This window comes from Hirundo rustica, chromosome 3, assembly GCF_015227805.2.
Source record: "Hirundo rustica isolate bHirRus1 chromosome 3, bHirRus1.pri.v3, whole genome shotgun sequence".
Taxonomy (NCBI): Eukaryota; Metazoa; Chordata; class Aves; order Passeriformes; family Hirundinidae; genus Hirundo; species Hirundo rustica.
Window position 1 is genome coordinate 2,020,163 of NC_053452.1, and position 21,160 is coordinate 2,041,322.

Below are 21,160 nucleotides of genomic sequence, written 5' to 3' on the forward strand. Positions count from 1 at the left end.
AGGCAGTTCACTGTCGTGAAGTCTCACAGCTGTCCTGGCCTTTGCCCTTTCCAAGGATTCCTTCATGAGATGTGCGATTTTTAGTAACTACATTCCACATTTGTCAGCCTTCATTCAGCATTGCAAAACACGCACCTAAAAAAAATCTTCCATTGCTCGATCACGCTAACACAAGTCATATTAATTAAGAATATGTTTGTGTAATTACATGGGAGAGGTGCTTTGCACAGCAGTTAAAGTGCATGCAACATCTATAATAAGCAACCCTGTGTGTAAGACATTATTACAGTATAGGATTCTTGGTCCGAAAGAAAGGAGTAATTTGAAAATTGATGCCAACTCTTTGGTGTTTTCTAGGTCACATAAATTGTTGTTAGGACCTGATATATTTAAGTAACAAAGCGCACTAAATAATATTTTATCAGACTCAATAGGAGCAATCATTCTATAGCATTTGCTGAATAAAATCAAACATTTCTTCCAACAAGTTAATTAAAAACGTATCATTTACATACAGCAACCAGGTCTGAATGACTATTGCAAAACTTTCATTTTCTTTAGACCACTTTACCTAAAAGAATAAACATTGATGCAATCAAATTCTCACACCTGAAAGTTATAATGATTACTTTGGTTAGAGCTAACTCTTCTCACAGATGCAATAAGCAGAGTTGCACATGCTTTGTGATAAAGATTTGCAGGCTAAAAAAACTGTTAGCAGGGCAGCCTAAGTGTCCTTAGGCAAGCTAGCTCCCCAGTTACTGCCCAAACCAGGGAGCAATATATTGGAATAATGTGCACATGCTCAACAAATCCATTTTTATGTTTTCTTTTTAATTTTAATATCAAAGTATTCCAAAGCTCAATTATGCTTCATTAGTGAAACTGTGACTATCCCACTTAATTATTTTAATATCTCAGGATTAGACAAGGAATGCAGAATTTTGGTAAAGCAGACAATGAAGGAAACACACTGACTGTTCCAAGAAAAAAAAGCTGTATTTCATGTTTTGAGCCAATCAACGATGAGCCACAGATATTGTATTACAGATGATTGCTTTAATCCTAAGGCATTTTAGGGTGTATTTGAAGTAACACAAGGGAAGCTTGTTTTGATATATTCACAATATAAAGCTGCTAGGAGATGGTTCCTAGATTCACACTGTGAGTTAAGTTCCCTCTCCCCCTTTGAAACCAAAAAAGGAAAATGCTTGCAAGCAGACTTAAAGTCAAAATAAAGCATCAATTTATCACACAGCTCTCTCCTGAGAGATCCCTTTTCCTTCTGCGTATCACAAAACCAGAACTCCAGGCACACTCCCCTTCATCCTGCGCTACAAATCTTTCATTTAAAACTGCTAACTTCTCCGCACACATTTCTCCCAAGTTTTTAAACACCGTTTTCACCTTCACTGCCTTCAGAAACTCCACGGAAGCACAACTTTACACAATGGCACCACCTTGTGTTTTAAAAGCCAACTTCCAATCCTTGTGCTGACCTCAACTTCACGCCTTTCCCTCACAGTGGATGAAAACCAAACTTATTTCAAGACAAACATATTGAACGTGGAAGTTTAAAATGTAATATGTTATTGGGGGATATATAAACATGTTATACAATATAACTATTACCTTTAAGCTGGACTCACCCCATTTTCTGCCAGTTTAAATTTATGTCTTTCATACCCCAAATTACCTACAATAAAACCTCTGCAAGCGTATTTTTAGTTTAGTCCCTGGTTGTTTTTCATATAAAAGAAATGTTTAGATCCTGATGGATGACTTATTTTGGGGTCAGAGACAACTAAATTGTCTCTAAAGCAGGATTTACCCGCTTGGTTAAATTGAAATCAAGCTACACATATATGTATCTTAAACCATTATCCAAGAAACGGATAATTCAAAAATATAAGTCTTGAAAAATGTTTACTTAAAAGATTAAAGGCAGACATTTTAGTATTAGTAAAATGTGTCATCTAGTGCCCAGCTTTTTATTGTTATGGGCAGGGTGGCAGCCTTCCCAATTAGAAGTGGCAAACCACCTTACTAATCTTACAACTCTACTTAAAGTTGTGAATAACTTTGCAAATCTTCATCTGTGTGAGCTGAAACACAAGTAAGTCCTCACCAGGCTGATTTGTCTTTTTTGGAAGTGGAAAGTGAGGTAAATTTGCACCAAAAAATGGTTTGGTTGCTTACATTTTACAGCATTAATCTTTATCTTTGAAACTCACTCACTACTGCACCTGGGCTGGACCTTGGGAAAAAAAAATAATCTGTGACTTTTTCTTGGGAAAAACAACCATGTTGTCCACAACTGCTTAGTAAAAGAAAAGAGTTTTAGTAAATAACATCCACAAAAGTTCCATTTCTATTTAGGATGTTCCAGTGTCCCTGTTCTCAGTGCTGATTTGGCAGTACCTAAACCTTTGAGACCCCTCTTAAAGGCATTGTAGGCCAGGCTCCTCAGGCTCCTCACCTCCAATAAATCCATTCTGTTATTCCCAGGCCTAGACCAATGGACACTGGATTCTGGGATTCAGAATAACCAACTTTTCACCATCTAAACCATTCATGGTGCTCATGTGTCCCATATATATGCTCTTCCTCACAAACCTAACCCTTGCTTCAGGTGCAGTCCTTCTCCTTACTCAACTCTTTCACCTGCTACTTTGTCCTTCATCTTAATGTAATTCAATTTAAAGAAACCAACCAAGCACCAGCACAAAAAAAAAAACAAAAAAAAAACCCAGCCAAAAAACCCACAAGCCCCCCCCCCCCCAAAAACAAAAAAACCCCCAACCAACCAACCAACCAACCAAACAAACAAAAACAAACAAAAAACCCAACCAAACAAACATAAAAACCCCCCACTCAGCTGTATCTTTTATATTACTGGCTATACTCAAGTCACATTTGCTCAATATAAATAAAGGCAGAATTTATAAAGGTAAGTTTTGTCAAAAAATACCTACATATTTCCCCATCTACAATGGATTCCCCTGCACAGTATTTGAGGCTGCTGATGTAATGGTCACACATCCTCCTTGAGTCAACAATATCATGGAAACACCAGTTTTCCAGAAGCTTCTTGTGCAGGCTTCTGCACACCTTTTGCCAACATTTCTCAGCATTATACCTTCAAAGGAGCTCCAGGAGTGTGAATGTCCTGACAACAGACCTCTTTTTAAAAACCACGCTTGCAGGCTTTGCTCTTCTGTCCTGCCTGCTCTCTGTTCTCCATATGGTCAGAAGAGAAAACAATCTTAAGGTAAACAGCAGCTTTTTAGCTTTTTCTAGTCTTTTTTTTCTCTCTGAAGAAAAGATTGGGGACAGAGCAATGGTTATCAGTGGTCATGGTTATCAATGGTTAGAGTTATCTGTTCAGCCGCTCAAGGCAAAGGAGAGAACAAACTGAAGACCCTGACAAACATCTTTCTCCTTCCTGGATAAAATGGGATTGTAGGGAACCTGGAAGTTTAAATTCCCTGCATTGCTTGGTCACAGCCCTGAAAAATGAGACATGCTGTGTCAGATGAAAATCAAAAGGCCAATTTAGGCACAAATGAACACAAAGCCACGTGATAACTCCATCTCTGTGGACTGAAAGGCCATAAGGGTGACAAATTCCTAACCAAGCTGATGATGAGGACAAAGACAAGGATGAAGAAAAAGGAGAAGAATGGCATTTTGACAAGCAGATATACTAAAAGCACTTAAAGACTGGGCTTCTACAATGAAACCCAGGAGCATGGCAGTCACTACCCATCCCATCCCTGCCAGGATGAAGACTTTTCACATCAGACTATCGTTACCCAATTCCTACAGTAAATATGGAGCAGCAGAAAAACTGAATACATACTCTTGATCAAATTATCATAATCAGAGAGAACTGCCATGCATGCATGCATTTGCATGCACATCAGAGCCATGGCTCCTGTTCAACACAAACAAATTTATTAGGTCTGAAGAAGTTTAAAAGTTTGTGAGAACTCTTTGTTTGGGACATTTATAAGTGGAAAAATCCCAGCTGCAAACCCCCTGATTTCTGTGCAGGTAGAGAAATCCTGTACATAAATTCCTTTAAAAATACCTTTGTTTCTGGAGGACATATCTAGAACGTGAAGCAATCTTCTCTGTACAGCCAAGTATTGCAGCACTTAAGGCCTTAAATTGTTTATTCCTTGTCTACATTGCTTTTGAGTGGGAATGCTGAAAGACTGAGGGAAAGGCTAGAGGATACAATTGCTCTAGTTCAGTGTGCCAGTTCTTGAGCAGGGCAGATTATCACCGGACAAATGCAATAGCTCATAACAGTTGTGCCCCTAACTCTTTTCCTAGGCAACAAAGGGGTTCTCACCCTGTTGCAGAATGGCTAAGCTGCTTGTGAAATCGGGATTTCAGTCCTGCACTGATGCAAAGTGCCAATGGTGCACTTGCATCAATTTCAGTTTTCCTTCATTTGCCAACTGTACCCTCTGGACCTGCTACATAAGCAACTGAATTGTTCCCAAAGCAGAGGCAGCGCAAGGAACACAACAACCGTCCCAAGATAAATTGTCCCAGATTGTGCACCAGATCCCTGAGGCACCTCATGCCCCTGTGAGCCCAGTTTAGAAGTAGCAGCATCTGGCACTCGCTGGCTGATTAACACTTACAATCCACCTTAAGGGGAGCCTGAAGAGTCTGATGAATCTACCACGCTCAATGCAGATGGTCACACATAACCCTTCCTTTCCAGGTAGATTTACATAGCAAACTTGAAAGAAATAGTAAAAATTCCCTTGCATCCAGAAAGGGGATTTAAGAAAACGAGTTCCTTCTTAAAAACCAAAAAAAGCCTCTTCAACCTTGTGTGGCCTTGCAGTAGCAATTTATACCCGTGCCACTTGATATCCTATAGAAGGCAGGCACTCTTGCTGTGTTCCAGCATCCACTTTCACTCGGGGTGAACTGAGATTTCTCTTTGCCAAGGTATGACACAGATGGGATCCCAACAACATAAGGCCCTGTCTAACACAAAGGATGCAAAACGATAAAATGTTTATGACAGGAGAAACAAACAGCAGCACTGAAGCATGTTATCTGCAAAAATCTTCCAGGTATTCATGAAAGGAAAGAATGATTAACTTTGTTTTCAGGCTTTATATACTGACCAGTCAATGCAGTATGACTCAATATAAGAAGAGGTTTTGCTGTTAGGCAGAAACAGAGCAAAAGATAAGGGAAAGGGGACAGTTTTCTGTGTAAGCTGCGGCAAAGATGTCTTTTTTCATGCTGAGAAAAGGTCCGGAATCAGAGAAGCTCTTGCTCCACACTGCAACAACCCATCAAGTTCTATTCAAGACATTTTTCTTTTCTTCATTTTCAGACTTCACTTTCTTCTCTTTGTAGCTCTCATCCCACCTGACAGAACAAGGCAGACTTCCTGCTCTCCGTTACAGTCTCCTGCCATTTCAGTGCAGCTATTGATAGGATCAGTCAGGATCAGTCTTTGGGAAGAAAGTCCCACTATGTCTGTTGTGCCAGGAGTCAATTGCTGCTCATTCACGTGCAGGTGGGTCAGCGGCCCAAAAGTGAGACAAGTGCATCCACTGAAGATGCAAGCTGCAGAAAGCTAAGTGGTGCAAGTCTCACAAGCCATAGACAAAGTCCAATTTTTCAAAACCTATTTAAAACGTCTGCTCCAAGGAACAGAGATATCAGTGTCTTCAGGAAGGGGGAGAACCTTTAAAAATGTTAAGAGGAAGAAGGTCCTCGGCAATTTTTCCTAGCTTCATCCTTAAAGAGACTGGCAAAATCTTTTTACTTCTTCCCAAAAACTGAGCTGTAGATGTAACATACTTCAGTTATAGCAATTAAGGTCAGAAGCAACTGAAAATGAGTTCCTAGAAAATGAATCAGGCAACATTTCTGATCTCACCTACAGCAAATCATTCAGCCTGCTGAAAAATTTCATTGTCAGCTACATATTTGGGAATGTCATTTGTTCTTTTTATGCCACTTTATCTGGGCTTGGATATAGATGTTATGCTGTACACAAGGAATAAGCAAAGTATAAAATTGACAGCAGGTAAAATCCTTCCTAAAACAATATTTATATTGTAGGGACTACATCAGTTTTTATAAAAAGTGGAATTTTAATACTCCATAAAATTGTGATTAGTCTCTGTCTTTAAAAAACTTTAAGTTCTGATATCTTCTCATAAACAGAATGCTAACAAAAACGTAAAAAATTATTTTTAGGTTACCTCTATTGAAACAAATCAGCAATTAATATTCCTCATTCAAGCCTATTTCATATATTTAACACTACTGATATAAATACCTAAATAATATTTAAATTAGTTACCTGAGCTAGAAGAGGATCTGAATTCTGATTTAACTTGGGATAAAGTTACTCTTTGTTCCACAGAGAGAAAATGCTAATAATAAAATTATGGCCTCAAATTTTCCTTCCCTCCTCTCCAAAACCAAACCTGATATTTACATTTCCTCCTTCTTCTGCAGTTTGGGGAATGTTGACCGTGCCTGTGTTCACAGGCACAAATAAAGATGACAACCAAGGAAGCAATTACGATAAACGTCTGATCTCCTTCCACTAAAACATATACTTCAGCTTCTAAACAATATGCCACTCAAATGGAATAAACCCTACCTGACACTAAAATTACCAATGTTTGTCATCCCTGAGCACATTTTTGGACTAAAATAAACAAGCAAGTCTTGCCTTTATCAAGTCTTGTAAAAGAAAAAGAACATTTAGTGGCTTAAAAAGCAAGTCCATGTAGTGTGTTTCTTCTTAAAGAGAGAGTTCTGGGCACTTGTAAACTGTGAATTTTATATATATATATATTTTTAAATGGCATCTTGATTCTTGGTGGATTTCACTGGCAGTTGTGTTTGCAGCTTTGAAGTCTCCTCCAGGTCTGTCATTTGGTAAGGCTGTTGATGGGTGCCTGGGGTGCTTTGTCCTCCGGGAGGCTATTTTCCTTTAATTCATCTCTGATTAGAAGCAATTTATGCATTTTCATCTGCTTTATGTAAAGATCAAAGGGATCATGGTTCCCAATGTCGACCCTATTATAGACAAAAGGGGAAGGCTGCACATTTTTGCTCGGTTGCAGTTTAAGCCTCCAAGCACCCGTTCATACTACACAGTTCTTGATATATCTCTCATAAACCAGTGTTTTATATGGAGGCCCATTGTGCTTGCCTGTAAACACCTGCATGCTTTCATATTTATATAAAACAAAACCCTGGTGTGAAGCTCCCATTCTCAAATCTGCTACAGTAATTTTTTGCCCATTGAGAACAAAGAGATAAAGGTTTAAATTCAATATTGCCATAACAATACTCCTCTTACCAGTCCCATTAATAAATCTATGGGACTTCATCTAATCACAAACTGACATAGCTGGCCCTGTATCAGAAAGTCTATTCAAAGCTTTCTCAATATGTTTTTTCTCTCTCCAAGTTACAATAAAGACTGACTTTTATGCAATTTAAATAGAAATTATTCCCAACACAAAGATAACTATAATTTATTCCAATATAATCACTATCCAGCAACCCTTGATATTAATGACACTGATATTAACATTGTTGTCACCAAAAAAATAACAAAAATATAGATGTCACCAAAACCTACCTGAAGTGAAAAGACCCGCATGAGAAAGTTTTATTTTATTACGGCTTTTTTAAGCAAACTCAGTACATATGCCAGCAAACATACTGAGATTGGGAAACTTCCAGGATGTAGTCCCAAGCCACTAAACACACACTGTAAATGTGAATGCCACTTCTCACTTCCAGTGAACCTGAGTCCCCCTCCATAAGGCTCAAATCTTCCTCTGTCTCACTAATCATGCATAGAAAGAGAGAGAAAATACTGTGAAGGCAGATAGAAAGTGGGGAAAGCCCTCAAAAAATCCACTTTGTTGGAAGAGGCATAGCACAATGTTTGGGAAGAACATTGGGAGAACATTGGTGGCTCGTGATAATAAAGACAAAGAATTAGGATTGCACTTCATCAGCAACGTCCTAAAGAGGTTGTTCCAAATGAGGGACTCTTGATAAAAGGTGGCTCTTACCTTGAGCAGAGTGGAGTCTAGCCTTAGCAGGTTTAGAAACTTTGCTAAAATAATCATGGTCATTCTCTCACAGGAGTGACAGAGGGGCCGCATAAAGCAAGTGAGGTACAAGAAAAGAGCATTGAAAAAAAGATGCCCAAGAACTGTACACTGTACATCTTATTTTTTATCAAGATAATCCTAAGCAGACAAGAGTATTTAGAATTTATATGTTCAAAAATAGAAAGAAAAAGTCTATCACATCATAAAGGACTTCGCAATTTTCTCCTCTAGGCCCAAGTTTTTGCTCAACCTGAGTTACCACACGCCACTTTAGAAAAGAAAAAAAAACAAAACACCATCACTTCAGGGAAGTGAGGAAACTTATGAAACTTGTGACATTTAGTATGGATTAAAAGGAAACAACTCTTAAATGCATTACAATGTTCCCATGCACTTGGGCTCTTCCATAGCAGCCATCGCTGGGATTTTTGCTGGTAATTCCCAATCTCCCAGAGCCGTGCATGTGGTAACTCACGTTCAGTGCAAACAGGGAGGAGAGATCCCAGCGTTCATTACAAGGTAATTACTATTTTTTCTTCTTTGCAACACAGAATTATCCTTAAAAACATTTAAAAGCCTTGAAAACCACAGTGACAAAACAAGACAGGCTGAATTCTAGCTTGCATAATTAACACCACCACAATAAACTGTGGTCTTTGATAGTTTCTAGCACATCAAACGCAAAGAACAGGCACAAGAGGTATTAACACACATCCCTGCCCTGCCAAAACACAGAAAACTCCAACTTATTGGACAATTCAAGCAATAATTATGATGAAGAACCTCAGGCTGTCAATCTTACTGATAGTAAAAGAACAATAACTGAGCTCTTGGAAAATGTGTCTGAATTCAAGACAAATTCTAAGCAAAAATAGCTATAGTGGGAAATAAACACTACTGACAAAGAAAACACAGTTAGCAGAGTTCTTGAAATTTCAAGAGGCAAGGAAACTTATGAGGTATTTAGGAATGAACGTTCAAGAAGAAATGGAAAGACTACAAAAATAAAAAGTTAGGTGCTGCTTTTAAAAGACAAATATTACCTTGAGAAAATAGGTGAACGTCCAAATTCATTTCTAGGGAACAAGAATGCTTTTCCTCTTTCAGGTCTGACTTGCCCCTCACCTGGGGATCCCTTAAAATGCATTCAGAGACATGTAATCAAGTTTATATGGTAAAGAGATGGGAAAAAACTGCCCAAGGGCAGAAGGAAGGTCCTGTTTGGGGGAAGGCAGAGGGGCAGGAGGAGAATTCAGAGTCTTTTACTGCTTAACAGAATTCAGGAAGAAAAATTACTTGGGGATCTATTCGATTCTGAAAGGATAAAACTGAAATTCTACATGTAATAAACTGACACAGGTAAAAAAAAGGAACTAGGAATTAAATGCCTGTTGCTTGTTTGGGTTTTTTTAAATCACTTTATGATTCCTTAAAACCATGAAAGAAATTTCCATGGATTTTCCTCTGAGACCTCAGACCAAGACATTTGGAAAAAAAAAAAAGGGAAGCAAGTGACTTGAATGGAAATGGGTTTTTCTTAAATTTGTCTGCTGAAAGTAGTTAGCCTAGATCTCTTCTTGTGGAATTCAAGAATTCACTCCAAACAACTTATGGAAAAAAGGCTTAGTTTGGGTTATATTTCCAGCTCAAAACACTGATGCATTCCAAGTGTTAGTTCTGAATAGAAGGCCAAAATGCAATAGAGAGGTGAGAACGAAACTGTTTATATTGCAACTGGAAAGCAAAATATGCTGCCCACAAGTGTATAAGCCATTCATCAGACTCTACCAGAAAAGTAAAATTTACAAACTTCTCCCACCCATTCAGTAATTTCAGATTAAAAAAAATTCAAGAATTACATTGTGACTAGAGTGAAGTTTTTCAAGTCTATTTTTAAAAACAGTAAGAAAGCAAATTCCTTTAAAGCCAAACTGAGTGAGACAACATGATAAAAAACTGTATTTTTTACTCTAATGAACACTGTATTTTCAAATTCCCTGTTTCTCTGGTTTAGGCAAATAAGGACAACAATAGGATCACAATGATATACTTTCAGTTTTGCAGTCAGGTGTCTAATAAATCACTCGAAAACCCCTTTAGCAATTAAAATTAAAAAGCTTGTTCTAGATAGAGACATGCAATTTTATGTAGCAGGCTTTTAGAAATAAAATCCATTTTTAAAAAAAACCCTTTTGTTCTCAAGCGTTTACATTCTCAGATTAATTTTTAAAGTTTTCTATAAATCTTCAACATTGTTCAGATATATAACATAAACATGAAATGTGGCAAAAGTCGACAAGTTAATTTATTGCACCCTGTAATCAACAATCTGTGCTGATCTTTAGGAAAGATAAACTAGAAAACAGTTGCTCATTCTGTAAAGGAGATAAAAGCAAATGGGAAACTCTGAAAGTGTTCCAGAAATGCAAATGCATACATCATTTGTGCTAAAGGCAACACCAACATTCTCCCTCAAATGAAGCCATATATCAACGTGTAAGAACAAGGAGGCTTTCTTCTGTCAGCAGAAAACAAAGGGAACATTGCCCATGATGAATAAGCCATCAAACTGAAAACAAAATGGCAACAAGAATTGCGCACTACTTAAAAATTTATTTGCAGTGTTCTTGTGTGCCACAACACATGAAGGTTGTAATCCAAAGGACAGACAAAACAGTGAAGGGCTCTGTAGCTTGTCTGATTTTCAATGCCTTGGTGATGTACAAGCCCAACCTCAGATTCCCAAATGTCCATGTTAAGTTCCTTCGTTCCTCGAGTTTCCCAAATTAGATTGAAAAAAAAATCCTTGAGTTCAGGTCTTTTCTTCAACAGTCTAGGGAAGGGAACACCAATTTGCATTTCCCTGAATTTTAAAAAAACACATTCACATTTGAAGCTTTTAAGTGCTCTACCTTATCCACCAAATCCAACAAGCTCCAAAAATGAATGTGGGAACTGGAAGGTAGACTGTGTGAACTTGTCCCTTCAGTTAATTAAAAAAAAAAAAAAGCTGTGACTTTACTCAGCAGATTTTACTTACATTAGTAAGGTGATGGTAAAAACAACAACAACAACAACAACAAAAACCAAACAAAAAAACCCAACACAATGACAACAAGAAGAAGAGAAATAGCAGTGTTCTGAATATAGATGCATCTGTTGTCTATCTGTAAATTAGGGCTGCTTCTCTGAGCTAAGTGTTTAGTTCATCATTTGAAGACAGGAAAACTCCCAGGTACACTTCTTGTTAAATGCCTAAGGTTGCAAAGCCAAATTAATTCTAGTATACATCTATATGTATGTCTGTGTATATATATGTAATATTTTAGCACTCCATATTTACTGGCTCAAACCACAATCTCAATAGAGACAAAGACACAGTTTTGGTATTTGCTCACTCCAGAAGAGTCAACTTTTACAAACCCCAGCTTGAAATCTATTTTTGGCACATTCCAAATCTGTTTAGCTTTAACACTGACTAGCAAAAGGGTGCCAATTTTTAAAATTATCCATTAAATGATACAACATAGTCATTAAAAACACCCACTCTTCAAAGCTCTGGAAGATCTATTACATGTAGGGTGAGCAACATACTGCTCGCTCCCTGCTCCTTCCAAAGCATGTTATCACATTTCAGCTGCCACTACTAAAATAAGTACATAAATCCATAGTCACATTTCACTTTTGAAAACTAGAGCACTTATAAGTTGGCATTAGAACCCTGAATTTAGACACTTTGTGATTATGACAAGACTCCACTGTACATAAGGCATGCTACTGGGCAATAAATGCCATTCCTGGATTCATTTTCAAACAATGCAACATCTTAATAATCAAAAGGAATGTTATCCAAGCTCTGAGGAAAGATGCATGGATGAGTGATAATATAAAGTATCTTCAGATAAAAAGAATGAGGCGTAACTCATTGTTCCCAGAACGAGAAGGGGAAAATAGCAATGCACCTCTACCTGATGAAAGTCACATGTATTTCAGAAGTTTTTTCTGCACCTTTTCTAAAACACAGGCAAAAATGAGAACAAAATTTGATTATTAATACAAAGCAGCTGTAATAAGTGTCACAAACCCTACTTTTTGGTGTGCGTGGATGTGCCTTTCCCCAGAGGGATAGAGCTCCTTATACTCCATTTCTGCCTCATCCAACCACAAACCTGGGCAGATCCACATTTTCATCACTTACACTTCACAGCAAAAGCATGCCCTGGAGCAACAATCCTAAAAGGCAAACAATAATTCATTTCATAGCTCCTGCTTAAGTGCAGAAAGTGAATTCTTGTGCATTTCTCAGAATCAGAAAGAAGTGGCACACATGAAAATGTTTGTCAAGTAAAACCTGGGAGAGCTCCAAGAACACTTGAAGGTATCAACAGGACTCGGAGGGGCAAAAACCACTCAACTTTTTCTGCACAGAGAACAGGACAATAGGTGTCATGCTGAGGAAACTGCCTCAGTTCTTGCTGAGCTCATTCCTGCTCTCACATTCCCAGGCACAACCTGCAGTCAAAGGAAAAAAAAACCCAACCAAACCCACAGCGCCTTTTTTTTTTTTTTTTTTTTTTTTTTTTTAATACTGATTCATCAAGATAGTTGTATCTTTTTGCAGCATGATGAGTGCCTAATTACAATGATTCAAATCTCTTGTCACCTTCAGGCTAGACTACAGATAGCAATGGGTTTTAGCCAGCGCAGATAGGGAAAATGAACTTGACACAGCATGCAATGGTTTGTTAAGCACGATATAATATTAAAAACATCACTCCCCTTTTTAATCTAGCCAGGAGGAGGAAGAAAAATCACATGATTTTGAGTTCAAAGTTGCTAAATCCCTTCTTCAGCAAGGGAACATGCTTGTCTGATTACATTTTCGGGTTGAATGCATTTGTCACTCTATCACCTTCCTGCACATTCAGTCCTGTTTTGAGCCCTGTTGGCTTCAGACAGCCCTTTCTCCTCCTAATATCACTGTAATTTTTCAAACTTCCTTCAGCCTACTCCCGTTTTCCTTCCTGGGAAATGGTTATACGCAGGCTGGGCCCTCTAGTGCATGGTGATGTCCATGCAGCACATTCCCAGTGCTCTTGGCTTTGCTCTCCTCTACCAAGCAACTTCTGTCAGAGCATCCAGGTTGTTCAGGAGCCTTTTCCAAGGGGCTATTTATGCTTTCATAACTTCAATAGAAGGAGGAGCTGTGTGAGTGACACCCACTCTGGTTGTCCTGTTCCTTATCACCAAGGCTCGAACTCAAATGCTCGGCCCCATGAATGGCAACTTCTGCTAAACCCCTGCAAAAAGAGCACCAAAAGCCCAGCAGGAAACCTGGGAGATGAGGACAGAGAAGCAGCTTCCTCACCAGGGACTGAAGTTTAGAAATTGAATCTGTTTAATACTTCCAATATAGGTCCTTCCCGTGGCTTATTGCCCTAAGGTTCGAATTCAAGCACTTGGCCCCATGAATGGCAAATTCTGCTAAACCCCTGCAAAAACAAAGCTCAGCAGGAAACTTTGGGAGATGAGGACAGAGATGCAGCTTCCTCGCCAGAGACAGAAGTCTGGGAATTGAATCTGCTTAAAACTCTCAATATAGGTCCTTTCTGAGGCCAGTGCCCTGCACCGCCTTTGAGATCAGAGGGCTGCACACCACGGGCCAGGGTTGGGGCTCTCCTTGCTGTACTTTCAGCTTTGGCTTAAGACAGAGAATAAACCCCTGAGGCTGCGATTCCCTCAGTCGCTCTGCTGCATGTCCTATCCAAACCCTTCAGCATTTAGAAAACCATCTTGATGCTCCTCGACCGCATTTTTTGATTCCTCAGGTTCTGTTTCATGACCATTAACTTAATTATCCATATAATCTCAAGCCATTTGCTTGTCTTTCACTTTTAGTTTCTTAGGATAAAAAGGGCCTTGCTAACAGGCAAAACTGGAGATGATTAAAATGCTTTAAATAAAACCCCTGCAATTATACTCAGAAAACCCAGATATTTTTACATCACTTAAAAATGTTAGGCTTTTAAAGTAATGAGTGAAATGCCTTTAAAATAGGCAGTATTATCTACATAACCAAGAATTTACACTGACAAAGCCTGCCATAGTCCAGGGGGGAAACATAACAAAACATAACATAATAAAGAAACTGGCAATGGTACAATTGGTGTGAATGGCATCAGAATAATGTGCATTAATTCTCAACACAGCATATGACTTCACCATGTCTGTGTCTTCACACTCTGCGGTGATTAACAGAGCTGCAATATATTGGGGACAAGATTGCCTTCAGCACTATTTCTAGCTGTCCTCCCACAGTTTTTAAAACAGGTTCTGCCAGCAAAGGCCTTCCCATTTTTTGGAGGAGAAAAAGTCATTATAGGAATCTTGTAAATGTTGCAGAACATGAGGGAATAGCATACAAGTGACCAAATTTGCTAATGAGCTTGGAGTTACCTGATGAAATCGTTGCAAAGTGGAAGCATTTTGAAACTTGGTTTTCTTTCACCTCAACAATTATTTAAAATCTTCTTTTAAAACCTTCAAAAAGTGTTCATTCCCATTCAAGCTGTGTATATGATTTGTGTCCAACAGGCATAACAAAATACGAAAAAGTTTCTGAAAACCAAGAATGGGCTTAGTTTTAACTGCTGTGGGTCCATTCAATAGATTGTCCTCATAGATTTTTAAGTAAAACAGAGTTAAATTCATACCCCTGACATTTAGCATAATGGAATAACAACTATTTATGGTTTCCCTGTCAATCCCTGTAATAAAACTCTGGATGTGGTCACAGAAGTTATAAATCTGCATTGTTATCTGGAAAACTAACTGATTATAATAATTTTCTGCTATTACAAGCAATTGTCTTTAATTACCTCCATATATATCACTTAATTGTGTGAAAGGACAGGATGTCAGCATGAATTGAATTGGTTTGGCAGCCCCAAATTAGGAACAGCCGTTGAGATGATGCATGTTCTCTCTATTCCTTTCTTCAAAAAATTAGATCCCACAGAAGCTTGACTACCTTGGTACGTAATAAAATTAAAAAAAAAAAAACAAACCACCAAATAATAAGGAATCAGGCAATGCCAAAAATTTCAAGTGGTGTATTTTGATCTTTTAATTATTAATCAGTTCACAGTTTGATCCCATCTTTCTACCAACCCATCTCTCATGTGGTTCCAATTTACACCACGGGGAAATGGCAATGTAATGGAAACAGTGGTACTGAGCACACAGCCTAGTACTTGACAATTATTCTGGAGGTGGACATACAAGGATGCCTTTACAGCACCAGTCAATCATGGATAAATAACCTGCTTTCATGAGGTTTCAAAAAAACCCAAAAAACCAAAAAACTTAGAAGAATGAGAATTTTTTTAAAAAAAAATCATAGCAGTTGCCCATTATTATTATTTCTGTGACTATATTATAGATCAGCTTTTGCAATCTTATAATCCCATGTATTCCAAAGAAACTTTATAATTTAAAAATTTTGGACAACAATTTCCAGCACAAAGATTATATCCCACCCCCCCCTTTTTTTTTTTTTTTTTAATTTTAAACGCTTCTGCTTTGGGTTTGCATGGCAAGATTTTGGTAGCAGGGGCTTCCAGGGAAGGAAGCTGAGGAAGGTGCTGGAAGCTTTCCCTATATCCAGCAGAGCCAATCCCAGATGGGTCCAGGAGAGATACCCTACCGGACGAGGCTGAGCCCATCAGAGATGATGGTATTGCCTCAGGAATAACATTTATTTCCTCATTATCCCACTCTGAGTTGACTGATAATAAATTAAACTGATTTGCCTGAGTCGAGCCTGTTTTGCCCATGACAGTAACTGGTGAGTGATGTCTCTCTGTCCTTACCTTGACCCATGAGCTTTTTTTTTGTATTTTCTCTCCCATGTCCCACTGAGCAGGGGAATGAGACAGGCTTTGGTGAGCACCTGGTGTCCAGCCAGGGTCACCCCAGCACAACTTCATCCAGGATCTCTCACTTACAATAAACACTGTTTAAAAATGCATTAATTCTGGGCAGTGGGGAGTTTTAAACAGAAGACCAACAGCATAATCTTCACACTAATCCATGAACCAGATGACAATTTTATATAAATAAATAAATAAATAAATAAATAAATAAATAAATATGTTATAAAAGGTGCAGAGCTTTAATTCTTCTGTTTCCTTTCCCTAGTCAGCAAATACTGCAGGATTTCCTTTCATGATGATAACATTTCTTTGATCCCAGTGAAGAGATTTTTGAAACTTCATTGTTAGAAATGCGTGTAAAATAACTAAATTACATGGCCTCAATTACAAAATGACATTTGCTGCAGTTCATCCACGATGAGGGAGTTTTAAAATTCACAGCATGCCATCTTCGGAAAATCAAGCAGCACTTCACAGGTAGGCCACTCCTGGAGCTTTATGCAAAGTCTGCACTCACATGTCCTTGAATTCAGAGTGACTAATAACCTCAGCAAGGTGCACATTTTAAAAGAACACTCATGCTGAAGCTGGCATTTATTCACTGGCATTACGGGTGGCATATTTCACAGGCTGCTTCTTAAGGAATATTCAAACACCTGCACGTTGTGTGTCATTGCACTGAAGCTGAATGTGTTGCAGTTTTGGTAATCGGATTCAGAAAACAAGGATGACAGAGTGTGTGGCGGTGCAAGAATTGTTCTATCAAGTTCTTAAGTATTTTTGTAAGTTTTATAAGCAGTTTTATGTTATGGTTCATTCCACTGTGCCCCCAGTTCTGTAACGGTCCATCCCCTATGAGTTTACTGTATAACAAGTTGTTTCATGTCAATCATCCCACCCCCCACGTATCATTGTCAATCCCCTCTCCCCCCCACTCTGGGGCATCCTGTCTGTCACTTCGGGACCCCTCCCCAGGCTTGGGAAATTCCCAGAGGGGTGTCGAGTGATAGGCTGTTGCCTGGGGAAATCCCCTTTTCCCCCTTTGTGAGTGGTCCAAGGTTTAGAAGTGGACACCCCCTGTTAACCCCCCAAATTCCCTGATTTGCTGACCTGTTGTTACCTCCCCTGAATCCTCCCCTGCTTATAAGATCGGGGAGGGAAATTCAAAGGGTCTCTCTGGCTGGCAGTTTGGACGGGAGGCGGAGCTCCCGCCGCTCGGGCCTGAATAAACCATCTTTAAACCTGCTTAGCTGAGAGCCGACCTTTTATCTGCCGCCGCAGTCACAACACAATTTGGGCCAGCCGCTGGTGAGAAGCCGAGTTCCGCAGGTAAAGGTAGCCTGCTTGCATACCCACACCGGAACGCTTTGGCCGCTGCGCAGATCTGAGCCAGCCAGGGGCCCGCGCCTGCCCGGCGTGGAGGGGCACAGCCACAAGAGTGCAATTAATTTATTCAGTCATTCACTAAATAGGGATACAACGTGATATATTACCAAGGAGACAGACAGAAAAAAGACGCTTAAGGGGTTTTCCAATATTGCATACCAAAAAAAAAAAAAAAAAAAAAAAAAAAAAAAAAAAAAAAAAAAAAAAAAAAATTTCTACCCAGAAAACAAATAAAAAAAATCCAAGAGGAAAAAGTCAATAAAAATAAATATCATCACTGGCAGATGCCAAGGAAGCTACTCCAGCAAGATCTCTACAAAACGTAAATACTTAATTTGTTCTTTGATGAAAAGTCAGTTAATCAAGTTATTCTGCAACACTCACAAGGAGTGAGGAGTGCTTACCAGCACTGCAGAGAAGTCCCAGCCTTCATTTCAGGAATCAGGGACATTCATTTGGCAAGGACAGAGCCTAGCATTGCAATGAAACTGATGGTACTGTTAATGACACTACACTAATTTATGTCCCACACGTTGGGCTACGTTGAACAAATAAACCAGTGGGATTGGATCAGTACTGAATTATGCACTTGCATTCTACACAGACTGGACTCACTGCCCAGAGTACAGCCCAGATTTTCCCTCCATCCAGGTGATGCCAATCCAGACTCCATGAGCAATCCAGTCTTGGTTTTCTTTTCCCCTTTGCCGACTCCATTCCAGTTTCCAGGAGAAATCCAGTCCAGGTTTTCCTTCCAACTGGGTGGTCCAGCCCAAGGGACCAGGTCTAGGTAGGGTCTAGAACCGCGGTTCTAGGTAGGGTCTAGAACCGTGGTTCTAGGTAGTATCTAGAACCGCGGTTCTAGGTTGCTCTGGAACCGCTGTTCTAGGTAGTGTCTAGAACCGCGGTTCTAGGTTGCTCTGGAACCGCGGTTCTAGGTAGGGTCTAGGTAGGTGGAACCTAACCCCTTGAACCTCCATTGACAAAATCTCTGAGGCCCACCCCCCCCCACCCCCGCCACTAGTCCTATTGTGCTGACTCCTTCCTCTAATACTCATAGCAAGCCAAAATCACTTGGAACAAGAACCTCCCATCCGCAAACGAATTTTTTATCACAACAGTAATCATAGTTTGTTGTAATGCATTAATTTGATTTATATTGCATCGGATTTGTAATGTTTTTTCTATCTGTCCTTGCCCAGCAGTGCCCATCCCCTACACTGAAATGTCACCTAACTCTGTTCCCCTGCCCATTCTCCCTTATTGGGTGGTGCCTCTGGGCCCTGCCCCCTGGAGAAAAAGCCCCAACAGGGGAGAGGCCAGCTCTCTCTGGCATCGGCGAGTCATCAGGAAAGGTCTCCAGCAAAGCAGGCAGGACTTGAGAATCAAAGCTGTAAAATCCCACCTGGTGCCAGAGAGCAGACTCTTTCACTTTTGTCATCGGCGGTCGTCTAGTCTCATGGGGAAATTCTACAACTGGTGCCCAATGTGGGGCTCGAAGCCACAAAAGGTTCCCAAAAACCTGGAAGAACCACTTGGGGAGCATGTGGCCGAGGAATCTCACGCAGGTATGTGAGTCACAAAACATAGCCCACCCACACAGAGACAGACCCATCAGGCTTGGCCTTCACTGTGGAGTCTCCGAAACACAGGATTCTACAGGCCAGGGCTACAGTTTTCTCCTTTGGACTCAAAAAACTCATCCGAGTGCTGCGAAGAAGCCCCCCGAATGGCAAGCTGCTCCCAGAGAAGGTGACCATGTGTTCGTGGAAATATGACCCTGGGAACTGAGACTGGAAGCTCTTTTTGCACCAAAAAGGGTCAGTCTCAGGCAAAAGGAGTGATTGGGAAAAAAAGGAAAGGAACGCTGGAATTTTGGTGTGTACCACTTCCGGTTTTCTAAGGGAAAATCTTTTTCAGAGGCGGTGTTCCTCAGAGAAAAAGGGTTTTTTCTTTTTCGGGGAAGGTTTTTGCTTTCAGAGTGAACCTTCAAAGTGCTTTAACAGCACGCTTCTTTTGGCAGCCTGGGGGGATGGAAAAGGAAACTGTTTCCCCTTTTGGCTTTTTTTTCTCTCCAGTGAGGTTTTTTTTCCTTTCAGTTTCTCAGTCACAATAAAGAGGACACAGAAACTCAAAATCTGAGCCAAAAATGGGTGCTAGGCTGTCTGTGTCTCACAAAAGAGTCTATTACCATATTTCATATGCCTTGGATGATGGCGAGACCCATGATTCAAAGAAACAGATAAAAAAATTAACTCTGTGGTTGTTTTCTCAGTTTCCACGTTTATCATTAGAGCAAATAAGCTCTCAGGGGCAATAATCCTAATCATCTCACACGGACTGACCTCCTCAATACTCTTCGGCCTAGCCAACACCAACCACGAACGCACCCACAGCCGAATCCTCCTACTAACAAGAGGCATGCAACCCCTCCTACCTCTCATGGCCACCTGATGACTACTAGCAAACCTAACAAACAGAGCACTACTCCCAACAACTAACCTCAGAGCAGAGCTAACCATCATCATTTCCTCATTCAACTGATCTTTGCTCACAATCCTCCTCACAGGGGCCGCAATCCTCCTCACCGCCTCATACGCTTTAGACATACTAACAATGACACAACAAGGCACTCTTCCCACATCCCACATCACGTCAGTCCAAAACTCCTCTGCACGAGAACATCTCCTCATAGCCCTACACATATTCCCCATGATTCTCCTCATCTTCAAGCCTGAACTCATCTCCGGTGCCCCCCTATGCAAGTGTAGTTGAACCAAAACATTAGACTGTGATTCTAAAAATAGAAGTTAAAACCTTCTTACCTGCCGAGGGGAGGTTAAACCAACAAGAACTGCTAATTCTTGCATCTGAGTCGAAAACCTCAGCCCCCTTACTTTCAAAAGATAACAGTACTCCAATGGCCTTAGGAGCCACTCATCCCGGTGCAAATCCAGGTAAAAGTAACGGACCCGTCATTAGTCCTAAACTCCCTCCTACTACTAACCCTAATAACCCTATCCACCCCCATTATCCTCCCACTCCTATCACCCAACCTTAAGAACAGCCCAGCCACCATCACAAATACAGTAAAAACGTCCTTCCTCATCAGCCTAATCCCAATATCGATCCTCATCTACACAGGGATGGAAAGTCTGATTTCCCTCTGAGAATGAAAATTCATCATAACCTTCAAAATCCCAATCAGCCTAAAGATAGACTTCTACTCCCTCACATTCTTCCCCATCGCCCTATTCGCATACTGGTCTATCCTACAGTTTGCAACATGATACATAGCCTCAGATCCATACATCACAAAATTCTCTCCTACCCCCTCCTATTCCTTATCGCTATACTAATCCTAATTGTCGCCAACAACCTCTTTGTGCTACTCATCGGCTGAGAAGGAGTGGGCATTATATCCTTCCTTCTGATCAGCTGATGACATGGCCGAGCAGAAGCTAATACCGCCGCCCTCCAAGCTGTCCTCTACAACCGAGTTCACAGAATCACAGAATCACAGATAACCCCCTGCAACGTTATAGGCTGGGGACGGTGCCCAGGAGGAAAGGGACCTGGGGGTACTGGTCGACAGCCGGCTGAACATGAGCCAGCAGTGTGCCCTGGTGGCCAAGAGGGCCAATGGCATCCTGGCCTGGATCAGGAATGGTGTGGCCAGCAGGAGCAGGGAGGTCATTCTTCCCC

At 40.3% G+C, this 21,160-nt stretch overlaps 1 protein-coding gene across 5 annotated transcripts in view; it reads right to left on the reverse strand.

Moving 5' to 3' along the window:
* Positions 1-21,160, reverse strand: part of WDPCP (WD repeat containing planar cell polarity effector) — a 151,701-nt gene that overhangs the window by 118,706 nt on the left and 11,835 nt on the right. Inside the window, exon 1 of one of the 5 annotated variants that reach the window (XM_040060362.2) lies at positions 9,179-9,234. The exons of the other annotated variants lie outside the window; for them this stretch is intronic. The gene's annotated coding sequence lies outside the window, so the exon portion shown is untranslated. Of the gene's footprint in view, positions 1-9,178; positions 9,235-21,160 lie in introns of those variants that run through there. 5 annotated transcript variants of the gene reach the window in all.